The 6,016-nt window shown below is 36.1% G+C and overlaps 1 pseudogene; it reads right to left on the bottom strand.

The window, feature by feature from the left end:
• Positions 1-3,937: 3,937 nt before the first annotated feature.
• On the bottom strand, positions 3,938-4,090 carry LOC114006120 (uncharacterized; annotated as a pseudogene).
• Positions 4,091-6,016: the final 1,926 nt, after the last annotated feature.

The following is a 6,016-nucleotide window of genomic DNA, read 5'->3' as shown; positions in this document are numbered from 1 at the left end:
AGATATTGCAGTGAATCTGTAGATTATTTTCATTGATAATGGACATTTTAACAGTATTGATTTTTCCAAACCATGATTATGAATGTCTTTCTGTTTTTTTGTATCTCCTTCAATTTCTATCATTAATGTTTTATAGTTTTAATTGTAGAGATTTTTCACTTCCTTTGTTAAATTTATTATAGTATTTCATTTTATTTTTTGTAGCCATTGTAAGAGGACTCATTTCTTTGATTTCTTTTCAGCTAGTTCATGGTTGGTGTATATAAATGATACTGATTTTCATATGTTGATTTTGTGTCCTGTAAGTTTACTGATTCATTTATTTGTTTAAGTAAAGACTCCTGTGGAGTCTTTATATAGGGTCAATATGCATGTATTCACACACACACATATACACACACACAAGGTCATGTCACCTACAAATAAGGACAATTTGACTTCCTCTATCCCAGATTGTATGCTGCTTATTCTTATTTCTTACCTAATTGCTAGGGCTAGGTTTTACAATGCTATGTTGAATAGAAATGGCAATAATGTGAATCCTTGTCTTGTTCTGCTCCTTAGATGAAACATGTTCCACTTTTTATATTCAGTAGTATGATTTTAGCTGTGGGTTTGTCATATATGTCTTTATTGTCTTAAAGTCTGTTTCTTACCATAAAGAGATGTTGGGTTTTATCATTTTTTTCTATCTATTGGGATAATCATATGGATTTTGTCCTTTATTCTCTTGATGTGATCTATCACATTTATTGATCATGTATGTTGTGCCATTCTGGAATCCCTGGGATAATACCATTTGGTCATGATATAATTTCTTTGATGTGCTACTGTAAATGGCTTGTTAGTATTATACTGTGGATTTTTGCATCCATGTTCATCATGGATATATGAACACTGATGTAATTTTTCCTGTGTCCTTGTCTGATATTGGTATCAGGGTAATTTTTTTAAAAGAATTATTTTATTTAACTTTATTTATTTATTTTAATTTGACCAGGGAGACACACACACACAGAAAGAGAGAGAGGGAGAGAGAGAGAGAGACCAGAGAAAGACAGAGAAAGAGAGAGAGAGGGAGAGAGAGAGGAAGCTGCCAGGTTTGGGACTTGAACTGCGGTCGGCCATGTGGAAGTCCAGCATCCTTAACCAGCACACCACCTGCTGGCCCCAAGTATCAGGGTAATTTTTGCCTCATAGAATGAGTTTGAAAAAATTTCCTTTCCTTAAATTTTTTGGAATAGTTTGAGAAAAATTGTCATTAGTTCTTAAAAGTTTTTTTTTGTAGAATTCAACATTAAAGTCCTGGCTTTTCCTTGTTGACTTAGGAAAAAATCTGGGACCAGCAGTTAGCATAATGGCTATGTCGCTGGACTCCCATGTAGTCGACCACAGTTTGCATCTCAGACCTGGTGGCTTAAACTCACGCCGGGTGCGTGTGCGTGCTTGCCCAAGATCCCGAGAGGAGAATGGAGGAGAAGGGATTATGGCGTGGCCATCCCCCCTGGGGGGTGATTTCTTGCTTTCTATCTCTCTGTCTCTCTCTGTCTGTCTGGTGAGTGCACGTGCCCTATAGCAAAAACCTCTCAAAAACAAAAGATAAAAAAATCTTATTTATTTTTTCCATGGTGAGAGAGCCAGAGAGAGAAAGACAAAGAGAAAGCAAGAGAGAGAATCCATCCGCATCTTTGGATAGCCCTAAATCAAGGTCAAGTGTGTTCCTGGTGTACACAAGGAGGTCTCTGGACATTAACCTAGAACCTTCTCATGTGATCAGGATTGCAGAACTTCATATTTTACCACTGTATCATCATTCAGAAGCCCATCTCCATTAATTCAAGTTTTTTTATTTTTCTCTGTTGTTCTAGCTAATGATCTGTTGATTATATCTTAAAACAAAAATATACTATTTATTATTTTTATTATTTTTATTAGATTTTTGTATGTTGATTTTTTTTTGGAGAGGTTTTTGCTATAGGGCATGTGCGCTTGCCAGACAGACAGAGAGAGACAGAGAGACAGAAAGCAAGAAATCACTCCCCAGGGGGGATGGCCCCGCAATCCGTTCTCCTCCATTCTCCTCTCGGGATCTTGGGCACGCATGCACATGCGCCCAGTGTGAGTTTAAGTCACCGGGTCCTGGACACGAACGGCTGTCGACTACGTGGGAGTTCAGCGACATAGCCATTACCCTAACTGCTGGTCCCTGTATGTTGATTTTGTATCCTGCCACTTTACGATATTCATTTATCACTTCCTGGAGTTCTTTTTTGTGTGTGTGTGTGGATTCCATTGGATTTTCTATGTATAGCATCATATTATCTGCAAATAGAAATAATTATACTTCTTTTTCTACTTGGGTGCCTTTTATTTGACTCCTTTGTCTAATTGCATTGGCTAGAGCTTCCAGTACTGCGTTAAAAAGGAATAGAGAAAGTGGGCAGCCTTGTCTTGTTCCCATTTCCCATCGTTCAGTATGATGTTCACCATGAGTTTTTCATAGATGACTTTCATTGTGTTGAAAAAATGACCCTTCTATGCTGATTTTGCTGAGTCTTAGTCATGAAGGGGTGTGGTATTATATGAAATGCTTTTTCTGAATTGATTGATATGATAATATGCTTTTAATCTTTCCTTTCCTTTTGTTAATATGATGTATTACATTAATTGTTTTCCATATGTTGAACCATCCTTACATCTCTGGAATAAAGCATACTTGTCATGGTATATAATCTTTTTAAGATGTTGTTGGATACGATTTACTAGTATCTTGTTGAGAATTTTTGCATCTGCATTTATCAGGGATAAGGGCCTGAAGTTTTCTTTCTTTGTCAGATCCTTGTCTGGTTTTGGAATGGAGATGATGGCGGCTTCATAGAATAATTTGGGAGGGTTCCTTCCTTTTGAGTTTTTAGAAATAGTTTAAGAAGAATTGGGGTTAGTTCTTTAATTGTATTACAGAATTCAGAAGTAAAATCATCGGGACCTGTGCTCTTCCCTGTTGGGAGACTACTTATTTCTGATTCAATCTCATTGCTTATTATGGGTACATTCAGACTATTTATTTATTCCTGGTTCAATCTTGGTAAATTATATGTATCTAGAAAGTCGTCCATCTCATCTCGGTTTTCTTGTTTGTTGGCATATAGTCACCCATAGTATTCTCTGATGACATTTTGTATTTCTGTTATATTGTTGTAATAATGCCTGTTTCCTTGCTGATTTTATTTGGTTCCATTCTTTGTTCTTGATTAACCTAGCTAACAGCATGTCGATTCTGTTTATCTTCTCAAAGAACCAGCTTTTGGTTTCATTTATTTTCTGTATAGTTCTTTTATTCTCTGTTTCATTTATTCATGCTTGAATCTTTAATATTTCTTTTCTGCTGTAATTTTGTTCTTGTTGTTTTTCCCGTTCCCTGAGTAGTGTCATTGGGTTGTTGATTTGCTACCTTTCTGCTTTTTTCTTGTGGGCCTTTATTGTTATGAACTTCTCTCTTATAACTACTTTTGCTGTGTTCCGTGGATTATAAACACTTGTTTGTTCATTATCATTGGTTTCTATGAACCTTTGATTTCAGTCTTACTTTCTTCTATAGTTATGAAGTCATTCAGAAGTAGATTGTTTTGTTTGTAAATTTTCAAAGGCTCTTTCTGTAGTTGATTTCAACTTTGATTCCATCCTGGCTGGAAAAGATGCTAGATATAGTTTCCATACCTTTGAATTTGTAAAGGCTTGTTTTGTGCCCTATCATGTGGCCAACTTTTGAATATGTTCCATTTGGGGATGAGAAAAATGTATATTTTGGGGTAATTGGGTGAAAAACTCTGTACATATCTGTCAAGTTTATTTCATGTATGGTATCATTTAGATTTTGTATCTCTTTGTTTATTTTTTTTCTTTTTCTTTCTTTCTTTTCTTTTTTTTTTTTTTTAAACAGGGGAGAGCGTGAACGTAGTCCCCCACTACCATGAGTTATGCAGTTGAGTTTCCCACATGCAGGGGTCAGCACATCCGGAGTGCAATGGATAAGCCTCGCCCTGGGAAAACCACCTTCATGATCATGGTATCTCCCCTGCCAGGTAAGTATCTCTTTGTTTATTTTTTGTTTAGATGATCTGTCCAGAGGAGTCAGTGGAGTATTGAGATCCTCTACAATTATTGTGTTACAGTCTATCTCTCCCTTGAGATCTAGCAGTCTTTCTTTGATGTATTTAGGTGCTCCAGTGTTGGGTGCATAGATATTTATAAGTGTTATATCTTCTTGGGGAACAAGACCTTTTAGCACTATATAATGTCCTTTGTTTTTTTCTTACATCTTTTATCTAAAATCCTATTTTGTCTGATATCAGTATCACTACTTAAGCCTTTTTTTGGTTTTCCATTTGCATGGAATATCTTTTTCCAGCCCTTCACTTTCAGTCAATGTCTGTCCTTATCAGTGAGGTGTGTTTTTTGTAAGCAGCATGCACATGGCTTCTGTTTTTGTATCTATCCTGCTAGTCTATGTCTTTTAATGGGAGAATTTGACTCATTAACATTCTACGTTACTATTGATATTTGTGGACTTATCCCTGTCATTTTGTTATCCATTTTCTCAGTTGTTTTTGTTCTCCTATTTCTGTTTGTCTCTCTTTAGTTATCCTGATACATCACTTCCCTCAATACTTCCTGTAGTAGTATTAGTGAGTTTTTTCAGTGTTTGTTTACTTGAGAATATATTTATTTGATCTTCCCATTTGAAGAATAATCTTGCTGGATATAGTATTCTTGGGTGAAATTGTTTTTCTTTGAATGTTTTAAATACATCTTCCTATTCTCTCCTTGCCTGTAGTGTTTCAGTTAAGAAGTCCGATGTTAGAGTAATGGGATAACATTTATAAGTAAGTTGACATTTTTCCCTTGCCATTTTTAGAATATTATCTTTGTCTTTAATCTTTACCAATCTGACTATGATGTGCCAGGGGGAGGTGCTGATTCTATTTGGAGTCCTTTTTATTTCTTGGGTCTAAATTTCTCTATGTTTCTCTATATTTGGAAAATTTTCAGATAGTATTTCATGAAAGAGATTTTCCATGCCTTTAGCAGATTCTGAACCTTCTCAAATACCCCCTATATGGATATTTTGGTATTTCATTGTATCTAGAATTTCCTGTATGTTGTCCTCATTTTTTCTTTTTTGGTTTTTTTTTGTTTTGTTTTGTTCTTTTTGGCAATTTGGTCTATGTTGGAGACTTTGTCTTCTAGGTCAGAAGTTCTGTCTTCTGCCCAATCTGCTATGAATGCTTTCTAGAGAGATTTTAATATTTATTGTATTTTTGTATTGCATTCTTTATTTATAGAAGATCTGTTTGATTATTTTTTAGGGTTTCCATTTCTTTATGAAATTCCTCTTTCATATCCTGAAATGATTTTCTCATTTCCTGGAACTGATTGTCTGTTTTCTCTTATATTTCATTGAGTTTTGTCACTATGAATATTTGGAATTCTTTTTCTGACATTTCTGTGTATTTCTCTGTGCTATCCACAATTGGTGAAGGGTTACTATGCTCACCTGGTAGAGAGTTACCCCTTGTTGTCTCATGTTTCTTTGAGATCTGTATTGGTTTCTAGACATCTGATATAGTATTCATTTTTTTTTCTCTTTATTGGAGTAGATTCTATAGTATCGGTGGAGGAAATTTCACCCTTAGTTCCCAGGTATAGTCCTATGTAGGATTGTATCTCCTAGGTCATAGCAGTTATGGGTAACTTCAGGTACTTGGCTCATCTACCAAATGTTCAGTTCTTGATGGGGTGATAGCAAGCTAAGGAGATATAACTTAGTGAAGAGGATCAAGTCACACACTGTGTGAATGAAGCGCAGTGAGCGAGTTGGCGTACTGGAAGTCCCAAAGTTGTCCCCAGTTCCTGAGCATAGACTCACCCAAGGAGACCTGTCCAGGCCAGGCTCAAGTCTCCTGGTGAGCAAGGCTAGCCCAGGCTGCCAGAGCAGTGGGTGACAGAGTGGTGAAAG

The sequence above is a fragment of the Tupaia chinensis genome, unplaced genomic scaffold (assembly GCF_000334495.1).
Source record: "Tupaia chinensis unplaced genomic scaffold, TupChi_1.0 Scaffold145685_1, whole genome shotgun sequence".
In the NCBI taxonomy this organism is placed as follows: Eukaryota; Metazoa; Chordata; class Mammalia; order Scandentia; family Tupaiidae; genus Tupaia; species Tupaia belangeri.
Note: the sequence above shows the minus strand (reverse complement) of the source record. Positions and strands in the feature narration are given on the sequence as shown.